Source organism: Leuresthes tenuis, unplaced genomic scaffold (assembly GCF_036924035.1).
Source record: "Leuresthes tenuis unplaced genomic scaffold, fLeuTen1.0.hap1 SCAF_15, whole genome shotgun sequence".
NCBI classification, from domain to species: Eukaryota; Metazoa; Chordata; class Actinopteri; order Atheriniformes; family Atherinopsidae; genus Leuresthes; species Leuresthes tenuis.
This window is the reverse complement of record NW_027325369.1, coordinates 1,883,684-1,907,849: the sequence shown is the minus strand read 5'-3', so window position 1 is coordinate 1,907,849 and position 24,166 is coordinate 1,883,684. Positions and strand designations below refer to the sequence as shown.

General features: G+C 39.4%; 1 protein-coding gene across 1 annotated transcript in view; it reads right to left on the bottom strand.

The window, feature by feature from the left end:
- Positions 1 to 24,166, bottom strand: part of prkd1 (protein kinase D1) — a gene marked incomplete at its 5' end in the record, with an annotated part of 142,793 nt that overhangs the window by 112,022 nt on the left and 6,605 nt on the right. The gene's annotated exons all lie outside the window — the stretch shown is intronic.

Here is a 24,166-nt window from a genome sequence, read left to right as displayed (position 1 = left end):
CACAAACTGGTCTTGAAAAGCAATGATATGACTCAAAACAACTTTTCTTGTTAAATATTTATTATCCATTTTCTCAAACTCTCACCAGAACATCTTCCATATAAACACTTCAGCATAACTGAATAATGTCTGTCATTGATAGAGCATTTCAGTTAATTCCCTTTCTCATTAATTTACTACTTTCTGAATGGGAGACACCTTAATTTGGAGATTATAGCTCAAATAATACACGTGTGGCATCTAGTTGTAATGAATAGAAAGAAAATCTGTTGTGCTACTTGGGACTTTCAACATGCTTTAGTCAGTGTTACTTGTTGCAATTCTGCAATGGTGGTGCTGAAATGGTGAAGCGACTTTTTCAGGTCACTGGTGATCCAGCATTTGTTACTGGGGAAGCACATCACTGTCTTTGTGGAATCAATATTCTCCACACAGAAGTTATATAATCTGTCGCATACTCAGTCATGGCATTCATATAATCTCTATAAGGCTTACAGAGTGCATTTCAGTCAGTGGATTCAAAGCTTCCCCGCAACTCATCTTCAGTCTCCTGAGACAATATTTTTTTTCATAGTTCATAAGATGACAGTTTGCCGCTGAACAATGGGTGTACAGTTGAATATGAGAAAGAAGCAGAGGAGCTGTAAGCATCAAATTCATTTACATAGGATGAATCCAATTTTCCACCTGGTGGAACAGTTGACAAAAATTGGAGGTGCAGATGAAAAAGTCTTCTTCAGAAATTCCCCTGAATATGTTGGGATGTTGTTTGTAGCCTGCCAACTACTAAGCAAATTACATTCCACACAGTGTCTGCAGCAGCAGCAGATAATAGATACACCGCTACCAGAATAAAAGGTGAACTTTCTCCACAGATACTATGGATGTGAATGCAGCTGGCAGTTCAATGTCCCAGTCACAGATCCCTCTCCTTCACAGTTTAATGTCCAAGATGACACCATCTGTCGTTAATAAGCACTTCGATACCTCCACCTTTACCACTGCGTCTGTCAGCTTGTGTTGTCTTGAAGCAGGACAGAGAGGCACTGGAGTTTCTCATACGCTCCTGTAGCCATGTCTCATTGAAACACAATACTACATTGTCAATATTCCTTCTGTGTCCTCCTTAGTGCTCCAAGCTTTCCCATTTTGTTTGCTAGCAATCTCACATTCCCTCCACCGGTCGAACATGTCGGCCCCCTTGGCCAAACAATTGGCCAAAGCCGCGAGTCGGCTCTGGAGAGCCGTAAGTCCGCTGGGTCCATGTCTGGACCATGCTTTTGCATGCGATGTATGTGTTTGTTCTACATGTTCAGGCTTGTTCTCCTCTAGTCTTCCACATGGTCCATTACTCTCCTGCTCAAGCCTTGTCACAGACTTGGTCATTTTTCTTTGGATCTTCAGCAGGCTCTTTTCTCTTTTTCAGTCACTGGCGGATCAAGCCTTATCGCACACTTTTCTCTTCCAGCCTTCAAAGCCCAAGCTTTATTGCAGGCTCATTCTCCATAGGCCGCCTTTTCCAGAGTTTTTTTTTTTGTGTGTTTGATTTCTTTATGTGGACAAATTAGTGGACAAATTTCCCAGCCTCTGTTTTTGCAGGTATGTTTATTTTTCTTCTTTTAGAGATCTATCCTTACGTTCATCAACGTCTAATAGCAAAAATAAATTTCGTCACATCAATACATTTTCTAACTCCCTCTAATACATCTGTCCTTACTGAAATATAGCTTTTGCGACCTACCCTCGTTCCCTGGTCTTCGGGATTCACTTTTGTCATTTCCATTTTTCCAAGGTGCCTTATTCATTTCATTTTTAATTTGATATCACTGCTGTGGCCCACCGGTTTTCTTTCATGCTGTTTACTTGGGCCAATCAGTCAGTTCCCTATTCTTTATATCTTTCTACAGCTCAGTTCTGATTGACCCACATGCCGTCCACCCATAAGGCATAAGAAGTTTACTTGTTTAACCCTCCTGTTGTCTTCAGGTCAATTTGACCCATTTTCGAAAGTTAATTTAATTTAATTTTTTTTAGTTTTCTTCAATATAATCTCCTGAAAATTACATGGGTGGTTCTACACCATGCTCTTTGCAAGTAAAATTAATTATGACTATTTTTGTTTAATTTAGTGTGTTTTATTCAAATTTGTAACACCTGTGTTCTTCCAGTTCAATCCCGGCCACATTTAATGGTAATTTGGTCACACTTTTGCACTTTCCAGCACAATGAACATACACGTCCACACACACACACACACACACACACCGATTGATCTCTAACCCACCAACACACAACTTCAAAGCCACTGGTGTGTAAACTTGATTTAGTCACATCTGATCTACATGGAGCTACACACACACTCAAACACACCAGAAAGCATTGGACTTTTGCATTACATTGGGCCTTCTGACAAAAGCTACACATTTGTAAACCTCCCCAGTTGGGGAAAAGATAACAACCAACACAAAACTGAGTTTAAAGCATTTCACTCTGAGACAGCACGATGCAGAGGACCTACACTGTATCCCAGACCTCATTTTCAGCCCTGTGGAGGAGGAGAGAGATGAGGAAGAACGTGCAGAAGAACAGGAGAAAGAGAACATCACTGAAATGCTGAAGATTTTGCTCCAACTGATGAGGAGGAATCAAGTGATGAAGAGGAGCCTGCTGATATTGAAGGTATTTTCCAATCCAAAGATGGAAATGTTCTACAGTCCTCCAAGTGACCAATGGTGTAAGTTGGGTGCAGAGAGGGAGAGGAGAACCTGAGGGCCAACAAGGCATGTTGTTTCTCGAAAGCATAAAGGCTACATACAGCATTTCCCCACATGCCAGCTTCTGCCAACTTGGTCATAGAAGTCCATCATGATGTGTCAACTTCTGCAGCTGCTCCTCCTAACCCATCACCCAAAAGAAAAAGGTGTTGATTCTGCACAAGTGACAACAAAACCAGCACCAGACACCAAAACTGCGACGCACATATTTGCAAAAGCCATAGGATTGTAATCTGCCACTCATCCAAATGAAGGCAGACAGACACACAGATTATTTCATGATGACGTAGCATGCACACACGCAGTTTCTGCTTGTGGTAATTTTTCTAAAGAAGTTGAAAACAGTTTTGGGAAAGTTTTGAAGTAAATGTTATCTTTTTTTTTTTTGCTCTCTCTTATTTATGAATACAATTGCAGTCAATTTTGACCTGGGGATATCCTGGCTAATGTTTGACATATACAAGTCAGTGTTTATCCGAAATAACTAATAATTATAAACAAAACATGGTATAATTTCATGTAAATGAGGTTAATAGTTCACAAATTAAGTATAATAAAAATAATATGAGGTGTAAAAGAAATTAAAAATAGATGATGTGTTGGAAACAAGTTCACTAAAAAGGTGAAAAAAAAAAATTTGAGGATTATAATGTTTTATAAGCAGTCAAAACAGACCGGGTCATTTTAATCCAGGAGCACAACAGGTGTGACTATTTGCTGCCGTTAAAAAAATTGAAGCAGTTAAAAAAAAAATCCTGTCTAAACTTTGACATATACCAGACTGTGGTATTCCATATATTACAATATAAAATAACGGAAATAATAATGAAGGTGCCATAAACAAAGTTTTGCATGAAATTTAATTGAAACAAACTCCCCTTTCACTTGAAATGAATTTTTATTCTTTGAAGTGTAAACATTTACTTTGCTACTAAACATCAGTAGACATAACTCAAACAATTGAAAAACTGTAAAAGGCCCTTTTACAAACGCATTGCTTTCCATTAATCCGTTGACAAGTGAAACCTTTTTTTTCCTCTTGCACAAGCTTTAGATAAAAGCTTCCTCTCACCTACCCTCATTCCCTGGTCTTCAGGATTCACTTTTGTCATTTCCATTTCTAGGTTCATACATAAATAATGTAACTTATTTGTTACTTCTGAAAGCGCCCAGCCACTGGGGAATACGAGCCAGTGTATTTCTAGTGCCGGTAACAAGCCCGGATAAATGGTGAGGGTTGAGTCAGGAAGGGCCTCCGGCGTAAAACGTGCCAAATCAATGATGCGAGGTAGACTTGCTTTGGCAACCCCTGATAAAAAGGGAAAGGCCGAAAGAAGAAGAAGATTTGTTACTTCTTAAACCAAGTTTGAATCCAACCTGTCATCTCACCAACTAAGTTACAGTTGACAGATTTATTGGAACCCTGGTGTTTTGTTGTTCTTTACTTCCAATGTACTGAGTAGACGTAGTAAGCATTTAGTGCAATTCTACAAATTACAATCAATAAATGACACCACATTGATTTTTAAAGGGGAACTCTGGTATTTTTAAACCTAGACCTTATTTCTGGCATGAAATACGTTTATCTACTCACCGAGAACAGTTTGGTGAAAGTCGGCGTCCATCAGAAACTATTTAGATAACTCACGATCGTTGTATATCCATATAACGGAGTTAATGGGGCGGTTATGATGCGGCCTCTAAATAAGGCATTATCTGTCTTTATTTCACCAATACTTTAAGAAGAATGAATGAATGAACGTGTACTATAGCTCTGTTAGCTCATAGCTGCTGTTATGTGGCTACTTGCAGCTATAGGAGAGCTAACGGAGGAATTTCTACACAGGCACTCTACTGGGACCACTTCTTCCACACGCCCCCCTGCAGCACAGTTTATTTACTCCGTGCTCTGTGACAGTCGGCTAACTTCACATGGAGTTTGCTACTGCTAGTTTTGTGCAACATGGCAGGATGTTTATCAAATTTTGACAATGTGAACGACGATTTTGAGTAAGATGGACTTTCTTGTGGATGAAGTGGTCCCAGTAGAGTGCCTGTGTAGAATTCCCTCCGTTAGCTCTCAAAATTGTTGTCAAAATCTGATAAATATCCTGCAATGTTGCAAAAAACTATCTTCTTATTATAATCTCATTACGTCCCTTAATACGGTTGTCCTCTGATGCTATTTAGAATTTAATTAATATCTCATTTTAAGATATTATGGACAATGATGCAGCGACCTTTAAAGTTAAAGAAGAAAAGGCTAATCAGTGGCCCGTGAGTGGGAGCAATAGAGAAACCGGTTCACTATCAATCATCTGGAGTGCACTCTGTGAAGTTAAACGAGCGCAGTGAAACAAGGCAGTGGCGATATACTTAGTCAGCAGCATATTTGGCAGTATATTGGCTGGAGGAAAAAATCCAAGAGCAAAAGTTTTGTGCGAGATTTGCACGCGATTTGCACTTCTATGTAAACTGAATGTTTTAATTTCCTGAATCTCTTTAGATAATTTGTCAAATCTGATGTTAGAGGAATCCAGAGTAAGTTTGCCTGTCATATTCCTTCTTAAGTGATATATCAAATTTCAGCTTTGGTAGCAATGTAGCCCCTATTAGCCAGCAGGTGTTCTTATCTGTCAAGATTCCTGATTTCTACACTACTTTTTAGTGTTGTACTGCCATGTAAGAACTTCATTTGGTGGATAAAACCTAAAGCCACTCAATGCACCTGTGTCATATGTTTCCTTATGTTCTGCTAAGCCACCACCAGCATCAAAACTGTCCTCTCCCTTCGCTATTCCTCACTAAGTATAACATTACATTGAAGTGAAATTTACAAATATTTTCAAAATCTGTACATCAATAACTTTAGCAGCTCCCTTCCAAAGGATTTGCCCAATTGAACTTCATACCTTTTTAATTATACAAACTGGAGTCATTCCTGCGTATTTTTGAATTTAGAGGTATCTTCTATTTACTAAATGCACAAAGCAGACTGTGGGAGTCATCCAGAGTAAGTTTGCCTGTGTGAGTCATCCCACAGTCTGCGTTTGCATTGCAAGTCAGGGGACAATGTGCAGAAGATCTTTCCTTTGGATGTTCCCTCCTACAGAGTTATAGAGTTGTATCTGTCATAAAAATTTGAATTTGAAAAAAATATAACAGTTGCATTTAATCATTTTCTCATTGTTGCATTCAACATTTTTTTCATAACACTAAAACTACCATTTATAATTTTCTGAAAGTGGCCACAAGAGTGATACAATTTTGCTATACAGGGTAACCTGTAGGTTAACCTTTTCTTCCTCATAAGATGGTGAAAAAATTGTGATACTCAGTGCTCTGTAGACAGAAAAAAATGTTCAACCTTGAGTAAGTCAGAAAAGTTTAACTTCTTTTTTTTAAATGGAGGAAATAACAAAAAAATAGTTTGCTTAAATAATAAAAAGCAAATAATAATAATAAATAATACATGTTATGGATGATGAATGGTTATAAACTAAAAATAACCTAACTTCCAAATTATAGATTTGAAACTGAATTTGTACCACAAATTTGTAAGCACAAAAAGCTTACTTCCACAGCAACTGTTGCAGACAATGAAACTGAAATATCGAGAAAAGAAGCAAAAATTGATGAGGAAGAAGAGTGTATGTGAAGTTGAGCCCATTGATTGTTTATTTTTTCACCATCCTCTCAATTCAGCCTTTCAACAATATACTTCATAGATTCATCTTTATGTGTGCTGTCGCCATAGCAGCGGTGCTGCTCTTGTTGTCATGGATACAAAAACCCAAGGCTGATTCCTCTCCATCTTCACAATCTCTCTATATTGGATTCAGCTTCAAGACTTTCTGTGCTGGATATTACAGTGCTGTATTTTGAACTACAGATTCCCCGTTTGCTCCTCCTTGCCTTGAAAGGCTTTGGGTATAGTCTTAAATGAATGCATTTGTCAAATCTGAACCCATCATCCATTTAGCGGATATTTGTGGAGAAACTTTAAAGCTAAAAGTGTGAAGTTTCTGATTATAGAGTTTCCTAAAGAGTGTCTGACTATGATAGAACTATCATATATATCTCAATTGCTGAGGTCCCTTAATAACCACGTCCTTCCACTGGATTCTGAAACTGACAACACACAAGGTCATATTATAAATATAATAAAGAAGAAAAACGGGTCTAGGTAAACTAGTATTGACATATTGTACCTTACCTTACTGATTCTAACAAAACTACATGAGTATTAATGTGCAAAGAAAGGGAGCTCTTATAAAAACATTTCTGTACCTCCACATAATGATATTGGCTTGTTTTTTTTATCCATCCATTAGTTATCTTCCGCTTATCTGAGGTTGAGTCACAGGGGCAGGTCCAGGAGGGAAACTCAGATGTCCCTCTCCCAAGTGACCAGAAGGCATCCTAATCAGATGCCCGAACCACGTCAGCTGACTCCTTTCAATGCAGAGGAGCAGCGGCTCTACTACAAGCTCCTCCGGTTGTCAGAGCTCCTCACCCTATCCTCAAGGCTGAGCCCAGCCACACTCTGAAGACTACTTATATCAGCGGCTTATATCTGCGATCCTATTCTTTTGTTCAAGACCCAAATCTCATAACCATAGGTTAGGGATTGAATGAAGATGGACCACTCAATTGAAACTTTGCCTTCTGGCTCAGCTCCCTCTTCCCCACTAAAGACCTGAGAAATGCCCTCATTGCTGCTCGCAAAACCCTAATCCATCTGTCCATCTCCCACTTCAACTTGCCATCACTTCTGAATGAAATCCGGAGATACTTAAACCCATTACCAACCGGAGGGGACACTGAACCCTTTTCTGCTTGAGAACCATGGCCTCAGATTTTGAGGGGCTAACTCTGATCTCTGCCACTTTACGCACAGCAACAAACTACTCCAGAAGGTCCTGCTTGAAGAAGCCCAAGCTGTGATTTTCCATGATTCATGTATGTTTTTAATGCAGTGCCATCTCGGGCCCAAAGATCATATCCATCCATCCATCCATCCATACCTGCTCATCCAAGGTCGGGTCACAGAGCCAACAGGTGCAAGAAAGAAACCCATACATCCCTCTCCCCAGTGACACTCTCCAGCTCCTCCTGGGAGATATGAGGCGTTCCCAGGCCAGAAGGGGCATCTAATCCCTCCAGCGAGTCCTGGGTCTGCCGCGTGGCCTCCTCGCAATAGGACATGCCCGGAAAACCTCTAAAGGGAGGGGACCTGGAGGCATCCTAACCAGATTCCAAAACCACCTTAGCTAACTCCTGTCAATGCAGAGGAGCAGCGGTTCTACTCCGCGTTCCCTCTGAATGGCCGAGCTAAGGGAGAGCCCAGCCACCCTCCAAAGGAAACCCATTTCAGCCGCTTGTATCCGCAATCTCGTTCTTTCAGTCACTAAAAAAGATTATATTCATCCAATATTGATTTTAGGTGTGCAAGTATACCATGTGCAGAGATATCTTCAGATTTTTTTGATGACGTTACGCATATCCACCACTGATTTATGAAATTAATTCAACATCTTGCAGGAAATATTGAAGGACCTCAGCTTTCAGAAAATTAGAGTCAGCTTTTTTACATTGTAAACAGTTTCTGTATTGCATTCCAGTTCAGTCTGTTTCCCCGATTGTACAGATTCTTCTCAGATTCCTCCATTATCTTCCACTCCTCTGGAAACAGTGCTTGTTTTATTCCTAATCCTCCTAAAATCCGCAATAATTTTCTTTGTCTCTTTTGATTTGGTGTAACACGGCCAAAGTTAATGTTTTCCACTGAAAGGCACAGACTACCATCCCCAGCCCTTGTACGTGTCAAAAGGTCCTTAGATTAGATTAGATTTCCCTTTATTGTCCCACAATGGGGAAATTCTTACCCCACCATATTATCAAAAATATACTGATTGATGTGTTGACGAAAATTTGTTACAAATACATTGAAGGGTACTTTGTGGAACTTCGTAGATAAAGTTAAAAGGTACTACACAAGTGCAGACCATTTAACTGTACCATTTAACAATTGTCTTTTCTTGGTCAAAAATAGGTGAGTGCCCCTTCATCTTGTCAAATTATTTGAAATGAAAAAGTCCTTTTAATAATCCCAAAGAAAAACTATGATTTCCAAACAGCTCATCTTTTCCCCGTACTCAGCCTCCTGTATGTATGAATATTGCTGAATGAATATATATTTCTTTAATAAGATTACTTAATAATATTAATTTGAAAATTCATTCATTCATTCATTTTTATTGTTGTTGTTTAAATTTGAATGAATAATGTATCCCATTCTATCATTTTGTTTTTATATATACTGTCAAGGCCCTTCAGAAGTCTTTCAAGTCTCTTTTCCATTTGCTTCTCTTGCTCCCTGAGGACAGCAGCGTATTTTGGGTTCTGTTGGCATTACCTTTTGATTCTTAAGTTTCCGACCATACAACACACTTGCAGCACATTTTCTACATCACTGTACTACTGACGACTGATTGCCACTCCTCACATTTGTTCTTTTGTTGCAGATTCAGTTTAGTTCTTGGATTACTTTGATAAATTAAATACTTTAAATACATTTAACCCATGTGTTTCCTCCTTTTTAACATGGCCTTTGAGCCAGGTTGTGTCAATACATATACACATATCTATACATATATATAGATATGTGTGTGTGTGTGTGTGCGCGCGCATATATTTACATTCAAGCCTTTCTCATGTATTGTGTTACTGATTTAATGACAATAAATCATATTACTTGATTGCTTGAAAACTTTTAACCGTTACAAACAAACAAAAGGAATAAGACATGAAGAGTTTTTCGAAATTGTGAAACTTTTATTTACAATTACTTTTATTCTCTTGTTAATACTGTTGTACTAAAAATGATTAAATTCAGATAATCTGCATCAGACATGCTCATAAATGTGCTGGGCCTGGGCCCTGATGTCTGGGGGGGTCTGGGTCACCCTGGGCACACCGTGGTGTGGGTGGGTTGGTGCGGGTCCTGGTGTCGGACTGGTTGCTCTGGGACCTCCAGTGTTGAGGCGTGCGGCGGGGTGGTGCTTTTCCCCTGTTGGGGGCAGCCTGGGTGATGGTGGGTCTCAGGCCGGAGCTGCTGCAACTGGTGTGTTTTTTTTTGTTTGTTTGTTTTTGTTTTGTTTTCTCTTTTCTTTATTTGTAGGGGCCCTCTGGGGTGGGGTGGCTGCCTTCTGGGTGCACAGCTCCCTGAATACGGTCACTACGGTCACCCCGAGCCTGGTAGACATCAGGCTCTCCTGCCCTGTGGCGGATCCCAGGAAAGTTGAAGGAGTTGAAGGAGGGGGGACAGCAGTGGATGCATGTGCTGTTTGAGTGTGTGTGGGTGTGTGTTTATTTATTTTAAATTATTTTTAGGAATTTATTTAGTTTTTTTCCTTATCTGATTTATGTGGTGACTGGGCCTGGGACTTGCTGTCCTCTGGCCTGCTTGTGCTGTTCCCGATGGGGGGGGTTGTATGTTAGGGCTGCTACTTGTGCTTTTTTGTTTGTGTGTTTGTTTTTTCTCTGCTTGTCTGCTTTCAGGTGTTCCTGGTGGCTCTAAGGCTGGATTCCCCACAGAGGCCGTGGATTGTCTTCTGTTTTGTTTTTACAGGTGTAGCAGCTGGTTGTCTGGTTTTTCCATTGTTTGTCTCTTTCTATTTCTTTTCTGTTCTGTTTCTTTTCTCTTCCTCTTTCCCTGTCCAGTTCGACACTATTACATGTTAAGTATTGTAACAAAAATAAATAAATTGGCAGTTGATGGGCATCAAGGGGAGCTTTTCATTCATAAAGCTTCCCTTGGCAAAGCAAATCTGTTTGGCATAAACGGTATACAGATTACAATTCTGCTGCCATAATGTTGGACAGGACAAGGGGGAAAAAGACATGCTCACAAGTAAGACTCTACAAAAATTGGTTTTCATCGGTCTACTTTAGATTATTTATATAAATCCTAAGCTGTTCCAAACTAAGATTTTTGAAGAAATTAATAAGGGTAAAGAACTGAGAAAGGGTAAACTAGTAAATAGTGTGCATGCACACTCACCGGCCACTTTATTAGGTACACCAGTTCAATTGCTTGTTAACACAAATAGCTAATCAATAAAATAGCCAATGGACAAGCTGGTCTGAGTTTTTCAGAAACTGCTGATCTACCAGGATTGTCACGCACGACCATCTGTAGGGTTTACAGAGAATTGTCCGAAAAAAAGAAAATATCCAGTGAGCGGTAGTTGTGTGGATGAAAATGCCTTGTTGATGTTAGAGGTCAGAGGAGAATAGGCAGACTGGTTCAGGATGATAGGGAGGCAACAGTAACTCAAATAACCACTCATTACAACCAAGGAATGCAGAATATCATCTCTGAATGCACAACACGTGGAACCTTGAAGAAGATGGGCTGCAGCAGCAGAAGAACACACTGGGTGTCAGCTAACAACAGGGAACACTACAATTCGCACAGGTTCACCAAAACTGGAGAAAGAAGAAAAAATAAAATAGAAGATTGGAAAAACGTTGCCTTTTCTGATGAGTCTCGATTTCAGCTGCGACATTTAAATGGTTGGCTCAGAATTTGGAGTAAACAACATGAAAGCATGGATCCATCCTGCTGGTGGGGTGGTATAATTGTGTAGGGGATATTTTCTTGGCACACTTTGGGCCCTTAGCACCAATTGAGCATCGTTTAAATGCCGCAGCCTACCTGAGTATTGTTGCTGGCCATGTCCATCCCTTTATGACCACAGCGTAGCCATCTTCTGATGGCTTCTTCCAGCAGGATGATGCACCATGTCACAAAGCTCATATCATCTCAAACTGGTTTCTTGAACATGCCGATGAGTTCACTGTACTCCAGTGGCTTCCACAGACACCAGATCTCAATCCAATAGAGACTCTTTGGGATGTGGTGGAACGTGAGATTCCCATCATAGATGGGCAGCCGACAAATCTGCAGCAACTGCGTAATGCTATCGTCTCAATATGGACCAAAATCTCTGAGGAAAGCTTCCAACATGCAAAAGGGGGCCCAAGCTTTTACTGGCAAGGCGTACCTAATAAAGTGGCCGGTGAGTGCAAGTTTCTGTTACTTGTCAAGAATTCCTATTCACTATCATATTTATACATCCATAAAATAGTTTGCAATTTCCTTTCAAAATGACCATGTGAATCTGTTCAGATGGTTGAGGGTTCACATGTTTTGTCATGTTAACCTTCCACCTTTTTGTACCATATAACTCAATCTTACTCAAAACTAAACTGAAAATATCTTCCATTTCACATTTGAGTAGGCACAATTTTAGGAAAATCTAAAACTGACCACCTAAACTCCGTTGAGCCACCAGAATTATCCATAAAGGATAAGAAGATGTTTGGTGGAAGAGCAAGAGAGAGGGAGTCAACAAGGAGTGGTTGAAAATGAATATAAAAAAAAAATAATGAAGAGGCATGAATGGATTAAAAAATAGAGAGAAAACAGACAGCAAAAGATCTGACAATGAGACTGACAAAAACACACATCTGTTCATCCTTAGCCACAATCAGAGAGAATGTGTGTTTGTCTAATAATGGCCCTGAGAAGGACACTTCACCGTCCTCATCATGATCTGTTGCCAGGCAACAAAGAGAGACCAATACTGACTGATGCACAGGACACACAGTTCCATAATTACTGTTTCAGAGTGATAGAGGTGTTTGTTGCATTTGAGTGCGTACGTGAGGTTGCAAAAATAAATAAATAATAAACATGTTGCCTGTTGAAACCCACTGTTCATTTGTTTCATGTTTCATCACAGGGAGGAAATTTAAAATGATAGCTTCGTTACTTTCAACCATTACTACTTACAGTAATGCTTAAACGTATGTAAAGTTAGGCCCAAACCCAAAAAAAAATTAAAATCGAAAGTCATTTTGCAATTTTGGTATTAATCCAACTCATGTCTGGACTGATTCTTGATTTATCCCATTTTGATACGGATGACCATTTTAGAGCGATACCTTCCCATTCCATTCTAATCTCATTCTGATTATGAGCAATTATCATCTGTACCCTGTCCATTTTGAAATCGCTATCTAAAAATAATTCAATGACAAATATTTATTTGAATATATTATGTATATAATTTTGATTCTGTTCAAAAGTCTATTCCATCTTATAGCGGCCATCAAACAAATCAGGAGAAGTTATATATATATTAAAAAAAATCACTCGACACCCATCCATTCTACACCAGCTTAATCCATCTCTGGGTGGGGTATACTATGCCTCTCACTGGGCCAGTGAACCAGGGCAGGTGTTCACTTAATGTTCACTATTCCTTTTAATTTAACACATAAAACAGGTGTTTGTTGGGTTAACTTGATTATTTCTAGTAAACTTTACATAATAATGTCTCATGGTACCCCTGCAAAATATTTTAGTTTTATTTTAGTTCCGTGAGTAATAACAATGAGCTAAAATTCACACTCTGGACGTGGTCATTTCTAAAGGTGTTGATATTTCTTCTGTTGTGGTTATTGATTTGGCCATGCCTGACCATTTTTGTATTTTATTTGATTTATTGATTCCTCAGACTGTTCAAACAACCAGCTTCTCTGTTAAGAAGAGGTACATTAATATCTAATAGCTATATCACCAACAGTGAGCTCACAGTTGGTTGACAGACTGCTGGATCATTTCAACTTGAAAATTTTGAATTTTATGGAAGCTGTTGCACTGATAAGAATCAAGAGAAACTTAAGCAAACAGAAAACACCATGGAGAAACACCACTACGGTCGAAAAACAAAAGAGAATGCAGGAAAGCTGAGCGTAAGTGGAGGGAAACAAAGCGTCAGATTCACTATGAGCTGTACAAACAAAGCCTGTGTAGTTCTAACAATGAGCTGTGCAAGGCCAGACAGCTGCATTTATCTGAACTGACTAATAAGAATGCCAACAATTCTTGAACTCTGTTTGCTATGGTTGAAAAACTCACAAATCCTCCTAAACAGTTAAACCCAGACCTCCTCTCCACTGAGAAATGCAACGAATTTGCCAACTTTTTTAGCCAAAAAAAATCTAAACAATTAGACAAAACATTCACGCCACACAGACCAACAAGAAAACTGATATGTGTCAAAAACCTAGAAATAACTCTGACGTAATGTCACAATTTGAAATTATTGATTTAAAAATCCTGGAGGAAACAGTTCGGCAAATCAACAACTTGCACTCTGGACATAATACCATCTGACTTTTTAAAAACTGTTTTTACCTCAGTAGAAAGTGATCTCCTACAAATAGTTAACAGCTCAATGGCATTAGGCATTTTTCCCAAGTCACTAAAGACAGCTGCCATTAAGCCACTCCTAAAGAAGAGAACTCTAGACGCCTCTGTGATGAACAACTACAGACCTGTCTCTAACCTCGCTTTTATATCCAAGATTACTGAGAAAGTTGTATTTAACCAGCTCAATGACTTTCTGAATGAAAGTGGAAATCTTGATAACTTTCGATCAGGTTTCCGACGTCATCACAGCACTGAAACAGCTCTGGTCAAAGTGTTTAACGACATTAGGTTGAAAACTGATTCTGGTTAGGTTTCAGTCCTGCTTCTGTTGAATCTCAGCACTGCGTTTGATACTGTAGATCACAGAATCCTGTTGCACAGGCTGGAAAACTGGGTTGGACTTTCTGGAACGGTCCTTAACTGGTTCAGGTCCTACTTAGAAGGCTGGAGTTATTTTGTTACAACGATGTACCATGACTCATGGAGTCCCCCAGGGGTCAATTCTTGGACCTCTTCTGTTTAACTTGTATATTCTACCTTTGGGTCAGATATTGCAGAACTTTAACATCAATTATCACAGTTATGCAGACGATACACAACTTTATGTGTCTCTGTCACCAGACAACTGCAGCCCAGCAGACATACTGTGTCAGTGTCTGGAGGAAATAAACACCTGGATGAGAGAGAATTTTCTACAATTAAATGAAGACAAAACTGAGATCATTCTGTTTGGTAGCAAAGAGAAGAGGGTCAGCATTGACCCTCTTCTCTTACAATCACTAACCAAGTTCGTAACCTTGGAGTGTTGATAGACTCAGATCTGACTTTCAGCAGCCACATCAAAGCTGTCACCAAGGCAGCTTTTTACCGACTCAGAAACATCAACAGAATGAAAGGTTTTCTCTCCCAAAAAGACCAGGAGAAAAAAAAAATTATTATTATTTTTTTTAATATAAAATATATAATATATAAATATTTAGAAAATATATATATTTCACAACGTATTGAGTATAAAATAAGATTTTAATTATATAAGTACGGGGTTAGTTTAGCACTCTACCTAATCGAATCTTGATGCACCCTATTTATATTATCAATAAATGTCAAATTAAATGTTGTTTTCAATAATTATAATATGATATAATTAAAAAAAACTACTGGGATGCATTGTACATGTATGCATGGTTAAGGCATAATATTTGAATTTTGAAAAGAGAAATAAGTGCTGCAGAGTATTTTCTTTTACAAAGTCCGACCAACATTTTTAACAAGGTACAATTACTGTATCTTACCTCAGTCTTACTTGTTGATGGGTTATCATATAGACTAAAATATTGATGTGTTACACATTGTTTCTGTAATCTCAACATGGTGAAGAAAATGGTGACGACTAGAAAAAGTTAATAAAGTTAAAAGTTTAACTGATAACAGTAAATGTTTAGATGATAATGTTAAAATGCTTGTTCTGGCAGTTTTTTTCTTCAGGTTGAAGCAGAATTTACAAGAATCACCACTGGTCCCCTCATCACCATTTTTCATTTCACAACTTGACCATCACACTGCCAAGCTCATCGAAATTTTCAAGAAAAAGGGATGATCTGCAGGAAGGAAAATGTTGGTGACACCAATCACACACGTATGTTTTGCTATTATTATTGGTCCCCTGATTAATGTCACCACAGATTTGGTCAGATGTGTGTGTGTGTGAAGGACAGAAGTGTTTTTGTGTTTCTCCTTAGAATGAAACAATTGAAAAGAAGAGGGGGAGGACCCTCAAAGCACTTTGTATCAACCTTAAAGACGACCTGAGCATCTTCTTCAAAGAATACCTGATAATGTTAGTTACTTAAATTTTTACTTAACTTTTAAATTTCCTGTGTATTTGTTCATGGGAGTTAGTTAAAGCAGTTTAATTAATCTTGTACATGATCCCATCACCATAAGCTCTTATACGAAAGGAATTTAATTAAATTCTTCCTTATACCGTAGTGAAGGATATTTCAAATTTTTCCAGTTTCCAGTTTAGTTTTGTCTGTATTTCTCTTTTTTGAGCGATTCATATGGACCAGCGGTCCAGAGGGAAATTGAAAAAGGTGACCCATGGCAAACCAAGGATAAAGGTGGACAAACGTTATGCCCCCACTACTCAAGGAGATGTTGGGATTGTTGTGGCACACCTGCTTTGCATTTTTGATGGATGTGATATATGCACTGAATCTGAGCTACATTAAGGAACTGAAAGCCTTCTTTGAGGTGCTTCAGAAGATCTTCCTCCAATTGACTTTCAACAAAAGTACAGATGCTCAACAACAACAGTCCCAGTAAAATGCTTAAAATTATTTCGATGTGAAACGTGGTTGGCACTTTAAATACTATTTGCAAAACCTGCCAACAACCACTGAACACCTGAAAAACCTCCACACTGTCTCATCTAGTAATCAGACTGCTGTGATTATTTGAATGTGTTTAAAGTAGAAGAGGCAAAACTACGTTTTGGGCTTCACCTTTCCACTAAATGTTTATGGTTTGAATACAAAAGCTTTAAATGAGAGCTGGTGAATGATACATCAGCACATACCATCACACACATCATCACGACTTTCGGTAATATTTTCAGTAAACCATGCTGCAGCTAGATTTGAGAATACTTATTGCATGGTTTTGGGTTTTCATTTTTCTGTGATTGTATTTTTTGTTTGTTGTTTTTCCTTTTAGATATCCAGTTGAGAGTGAAATCTATGTGTTGATTTAAGCTAAACAACTACAGGTATTGTTCTGTTCGTTTTGCTTTTCTTTGGTAAGAAGATATTTTTGTAACACAGAGTTGATAATTGCAATTATCTTGCATTTGTAGACCACAATGATGTTTTTTTTTTTGTATTTTACTTTATTTTTTCTCAGATTAAGTCTGTTAACATCTGTTAAAGGCCATCCACAGTCCACAACCAAAATCAAAAAGATAGTGACAAACATTACTGTTAGGGCGCCTTTCAGATTGATTTGAAATCACACCTTATTGGCTGTAGTCAGCGTCTTATTAAAAGTTAAACCAACATGATATTATGCCTAACAATGACAAAAAAAGAATCAAATTACTTGTGACACACCACCAAGTGTTGTACTCAGTGGGTCTCTGAAGTGTCTTTCATGATGCCTTCTAACAATTGGCAGGTTATTTGATTTTGTCGTAATAAAAATTAACTAAAATTTGTTTTCAAAAGAAGACATGTCTGGTAACACGGTAAGAAATTATCCTGACTCCTCTTGTCCTTTTGAAAGTTTGTGAACCCACACCCTTCTGGCTTTCTTTTTTACAGCCGTAAGAGGTCATGAAAATCTGTTGTGTGGATGATCCAGCTGCTGTTGACAGCGCATGGTTGGTGTAACAGTTTACAAAATCTTATCACTCAGCAGTGTGAATCCTCAGATTTCTAACATTATAGTCCTTCTTGTAGTTACTGTTCTTCCTTTGAATGGCCTTCCTTTGCTAAAGCATAATGCTGTGAATGTTGGTTTTGCCTTTTTGGGCAACTGTAGTTATATGGTGGATCAACATAGGGGTGAGGACGGTGACTTGTGGCATCTTTGGTTTTGAATAGTTTGAATGTTATCTTTTTCATGTTTAAAAAAAAAAAAATTCCAATCTATTGGTCAAAATATTACACAGTTTGTGCTTTCACTCATTCTGTGTGTCAGATGTTTAGTTACTCCTCTGCGATAATGGTATATGTAACAAATGTAGTCTTTTTGTAGTTTTGGAGGCGAGGTTATCTGAAATGGACGCTCCACTCTGCACCGTTGAAAACCACCCAATAGCTAACCAAGTCCCATTAGTCGGTGCGGAGCCACCTAGCATAGCTAGTGTAGCTAACCGTTTTAGCCGTCCCTGAGCAGAACCGGAGCAGCCAGGACCCAAGGCTAGCTGAGTGACTGTCAGGAAGAGGAGGCATAGTCCTAAAGTCAAGCCCATCAACCTGTCCACGTTTCCCCACTCAGCGACACACCCACTAAGGACAAAGCCCATGGTTATTTGCAGCTCCATAGTTAGAAACGTGGCATTAGAGACACCAGCATAGTCGAATGTATTCCAGGGACCAGAGCAGGTGACGTAGAATCCTATAGGACAGTGTTTCTCAATTCCGGTCCTCATGACCCACTGCCCTGCATGTTTTCGATGTTTCCCTCCTCCACCACACCTGATTCAAATGAATGGCTCCTTATCAGGCCACTGCAGAGCTTGATGACGAGCTGATCATCAACCTGGGCCACTCGGGTGGCTTTGTTCCAAAACACGCGGGTGCCTGGTAATCCAAACAATGACATGTGCACTGCTGTATCCATGAACTGCTCCAGTTCTTTTGTAGTGAGGTTAAGGGGCTTGTTGGTGTCACATTGAATGGCATATAAATTTGACTGTTGTGCAATTTTTTCCAGAATGTCTTCAGAAAAGAACATTTTGAAGTATTCATAGGGGGACATTATGTTTTCTGATTTTGGAAGGCTGACCATTCTGGATAATCAGTGATGTTGGCACTGTGTGTTCTCCACCGGGGTACACATGGAACATCTTCCTCAGAAAGATCATCTTCATCTTTATTTCCTTCTTCACCCACAGACTCACTTTCATCAGTTAGGACATCTGTTTTTTAAAAAAACAATACGGAAGGTCATACACTTCACCTACTGATGTCCATGCATGCACACACACACACACACACACGCTCACATATATGTTCATTACATATAGTATATTGTTCAACTGACTGAACCCTGATCTTCTAAGTCTCCCTCAAACCTGATTCTGGGGTCCAGTCTTACTCACTGTCACTCTCCTCAAGCTCACTGTCCTTACTGTCGGAAGGAATAAGCCTAACTGCTCAATCATTTTCCTTACACCCATAAAATGTTCGTATATCCATTTCCTATGAGCACTAGTAAATACAGGCAAAAAAATTATTGTTATGATGACTATGCATCCCTGGACATATCCATCCATAAGAATGTTATTGTTCAAACAAAAGTAGTCTAACTGCACAATGTTGCCCTGAGGCAACGAATGAAAAAATACCATTTTACTCTATAAATAAAGACAAAAGGTGTCTTTACTCAATCAAATATGCTTCTTCACATATTCATAAACATCACAGATATTATTTTTACAAAGTTATTTAAATTTAAACATGTTAAAAAGTGAAATTTATCTTACCTTATGCTAGCAGTGTGTCCAAGGCAGCAATGGTCCAAAAAAGGACTGCCCCTTGATGATTTTAGAAAACTGAAGGAAGAGTGAATTTTATGCATATCCAATGTTGAAAGTGGATGAACTGATTGAACCACTCAACAAGGCAAGATTTAAAACTACTGCTCTCACTAAAGGTTACTGGCAAGTTCCCTTGGCAGCAGCCTCAAAGAAAAAAACTGAATTCATGACTCCAAGGGGTCCGTGGCAGTACCGGTTGATGTCACCCTGTCTTTTTGGAGGCCTGGCCACATTCCAGCATTAGATGGATCACATGTATCCATGGATTAGCATATATCACAGCTAATCCTAAGAAATGTCAGATGGCTTTCTGTGAGACCAACTACTGGGGGTCTTCCATTGGACGTGGCTTGTCCCAAGAGGTCATCCTACAAGACATACAAGACTGGCCAAACCCCTTCATCAAAAAGCAGGTAAGGTCCTATTTAGTATGAGCAAACCTCTATAGAAGATTTATCCCTAACTTTGCTGCAGTGGTTGCTCCTCTCACAGACCTCAACACAAAGAGGCACTGTCAGCTGGTGACATGGACCCCTGCAGTAGAGGAAGCATTCATCAACCTGAAATGGGCCTTGTGTTTAAAACCGGTTCTCATGGCTACAGACTTTGACAAATAATTTGAAGTCCAGGCAGTATTACTTGTAAAGTATTACCTGTGGGGAAGGAAGTTCACGTTAATCACAGATCACTCTCAGTTGCAATGGATGGCAAAAAACAAAAAGACTAATAGTCGAGTTACCCAATGGTACCCAAGGTAACAGCCAGGAGCTGGAAGAAGCCACAAGTAGTTTGAAGGAACTGCTAACACAGAGTACAATAGGACTACTGACTTGCAGGGAAGTACCACTACATTATCATTTACTGAAACAAGTATACATCCATCCAGCCATCCATTTTCATCTGCTTATCTGAGGTCAGAACATGGAGGCAACAGATTCAGAAGGGAAACCCAAATATTGCTCCCCCCAGCGACACTCTCCAGGTCCTCCAGGGGACATATATTATCTTTTTTTATAAATGTTTACATATATCTAAGTTCGGTTTTGACCAACTACCATAATTTCTTTAATTTTCTGATTTATGTAATCATGCTCATTAAACACTTTCTATTTAGGATATAATGGCTTAAAATGCTATGAAACAAAAATTAATTTCAGTGTTTTAATGCAAAATGTGAATTCAGATATGCTGTTCACTAAAAGAGTAACACTCCCTCTATTGATGTAGAATTGCATTGAATTAAGCAAATGCTAACTTTCTAGTAATACAGAAATTAAAACACTTCCTTCAACACTGTACCTAGCACAACAATGGTACCCATCCCCACACCCCTGTATAGTAGGGTCAGAATGGGTGATTGAATTGTTGAGAAGGTTCGATAACATTAGTTGGGATACCCGGTTAGGCAACTTTTTTAAAATAGTATTGTATGAACTGGTTTCATTTAGATTTTTATTGAATTTGATTTTATTGAATCATGATTGCATTACTATGAGTTTGATTGTAATTGGCTCGAATTGGACTGTATCTTTGAGGTGCCTTGAGAACATTTGTGATGATTTGGCAGTAAATAAATTGAATAAATTGAATAAACAAAGGCTTTTCTTTTCCTTTAAAATAATAAATAATGGTGTTTTAGTGTACCTTACGTATTTTATATGAAGATTGATAAGATTTATCATAATTACATGGAGAGGTTGTAAAATCACATAAGCTGTAGTAGCAGTGCAAATGCCTTTAATAAATTTTACTTACATTTACTTAAGTAAAAGTGGAGAAGTGCAGGGTCTGAAATGCATTTTTACAAAACACTTTTTCTATCCTTAAATAGCATATGTTTGGGTATCTGAAGTCACTTCCAACTGAAAAACTATTTTTTTCAAAGTTAAAAATGTACCTGATTTTCAATGGTAACTTACATCACTTATCAAGCTTTTACCTCTGCTTGGCATTGATCTCTGAGCCCTATCTAATTTGTCTTGCTTGCATTCAACCCATGAAAATGATTAACTTATTTGCATTGAAGTGTTCTGTTGTCATCCGTGAAGGCAGTACCGTCACTGTGATTTCTTATTCTGTTATGTCATCAAAAGTTGTGGATTTAGAGAAATGGGGCCCTTTAAAGGTTCTTTATCTCAGTTTTTTTTAATTATATCAATTAAAGACCAAGTTAATGTCTTGGACATGACGTGAGCTTTTATAATAAAGCTAATGATACCAAGAAAAATCCTTAAAAACTAATAAAAAGGCTTCCGGTCTGGCGTTCGACATGTGAGGCTGCGAGATCCTGGAGCTCTGCATGCAACTTTTAATTTTATTGTTCATGAAAGTGCTTAATTCTGATAAATATACGACAACTTTGTCTCAAACTTGTTTGTCATTTGGTTTTGTTAGGTGAAAAAAATTTACGTTTACACGGAGTTGTTCTTGTTTAAAACATGTCTAGAAGTAGCGAAAGCTGCTAATTCAACTGCTAGCAAGAAAGTAGCAAGCTCTCCCACAGATGCTGATGCATTGCCGTTTTCTCCGGAGTCTGTCGATAACATTATGATGGCGATTGAATTGTTAGGCACGAAAATGGACTCTCAGACGGCTCCCCTCCGACAAGAATTAATTTCCATTCATTAAGAGTTGCACATGACTGTCAACTCTCTACAGTCTGTTAACGCATGTGCCTCACTGGCACCAAAACCCAGAGAAGGCGAGAAGCCCAGACCCTTCATAATCTGTGTACATCACAGGGACATAAAGGATCGCATCCTCCACATTTCATGCCAGAAGAAGAAGCTGTTCTACAAGGAGAAGCATGTACAAATCTTTCCCAAATTTGCTCCAGAAGTAGCAAGCTTTCACGGAGGTGAGGCAGCTCCTTAAGAAACACTAAAAACACTAAGGATGTCAAGTTTGGACTTCACTTTCCAGGTACATTCCACATCACTTTCAGAGAGGAGGAGCAATCCTTCACTGACCCTGAACTGGCCGTATCCTACATAAAGGAGAACATTCTACTGCCGTGATGATCAGGTACCCATTAATAGACATTGAATTGTTGAGAATGAATGAGAGCATCTCATTGTCTGTCTTTGCTTGGAAAGATAATAGGATAAATGGATATATTACTCTCTGTTGTATGACACATCCTACTATTTAAATTTAGAATGTTTCTGGTAAACAGTTAGGCCAGACTTAATGTTATGTGTAATATCTATTATGTGGTTTCCTTGTGACACTGAATAATGGGCTATAAATTGGCCTTGAGGCAGCAATAGTCTACAGATTTTGAACAGTAGTCAACTTGCACAATCTGTAGCTTATCAATAAGGTACAATGCTCCTTACTATAAAGTGGACACTGCTACTGCCTGTTTGACTATCTGCTGTACACAGTTGTAGTACTTGGCACTGTTATTTTTTTTCTGTGCAGTCGCTTGTGGGACTTTGGATCTATTTAGGTAGTTAGAGACCTAAGAAAGTGAGTTTTGGCTCTTTGCTGAACGGTGTATACACTATGTTCGAGTTAGTGTGGGGGTTGGGGGCTGTTTTTCTTTTGTTTGTTTTGTTTTTTTCTTTTCTTTTCTTTTGAAGATCTTATCTTTGTTTCTGTTTGGTCCACCCATGGTTGTATTTTATTTAATTTGTAGTTTGCACCAGAGTCCGTATATGCTTCAAGGTGGAACGCCATCTATCCATAAATTGTGAAGGGCCAGACAAACAGAACTAATTGATCTCATCTCTGAAGTAGACAATGCCTATACTAATGCCCCTACCTCAGAATTGTATAAACAGTGACAGCGACGTAACTGACATATATAGTGACATAATGATGTGACTCCCCTTAGCACCCTGAGCTATGGAAAAGCAAAATGGTTCTCAGCTGGTTTGCAAGTTGAAAGAGTTGTGAACCAGAACCGGCCCTGGCCCTGAACCAGCCCTGGAACCGATTTGGTGGAAAAGGGGCATCAGTGCCCAGAGGCACTTCTGGCCTTGAAGCGTTTGATCGTGTTGAATGGAATTACTTGTTTTATGTTCTTAAGTGGTTTGGGTTTGGGGATACCTTTATTTCCTGGGTCAAATTGTTGGGAGTCTCCTGCAAGTCTCCTGCAGGAGACTCCCTCGCTCTGCTGGGGGACTTCAATGCTCACATGGGCAATGACAGTGAAACCTGGAAGGGTGTGATTGTGAGGAATGCCCCCCCCCCCCATCTGAATCAGAGTGGTGTTCTGTTGTTGGACTTCTGTGTTCGTCATGGACTGTCCATAGCAAACACCATGTTCAGGCATAAGGGTGTCCATATGTGCACTTGGCACCAGGGCACCCTAGGTCGCAGTTCAATGATCGACTTTGTGGTTGTATCGTCGGACTTGTGGTCATATGTCCTGGACACTCTGGTGAAGAGAGGGGCAGAGCTGACAACTGATCACCACCTGGTGGTGCGTTGGCTCCGCTGGTGGGGGAGAATGCCGATCAGACCTGGCAGGCCCAAACGTATTGTCTGAGGGTCTGCTGGGAACGTTTGGTGGAATCCCCTGTCAGAAGGACCTTTAACTCTCAGAGCTTCAATCATATCCCGCTCATTGTCAACACTGTGCATGGTGGGGAAGGGGCTCTGCTGACCTCAACTAGGGACATTGTGAGTCGGTGGGGGGAATACTTTGAGGACCTCCTCAATCCTACCGACACGTGTTCAGAGGAAGCAGAGTCGGAGAGCTCGGAGAAGGGGCCTCCCATTTCTGGGGTTGAGGTTGCCGAAGTGGTCAAAAAGCTCCTCGGTGGTAAGGCCCCAGGGGTGGATGAGGTCCGTCTGGAGTTTCTCAAGGCTCTGGATGTTGCAGGGCTGTCTTGGCTG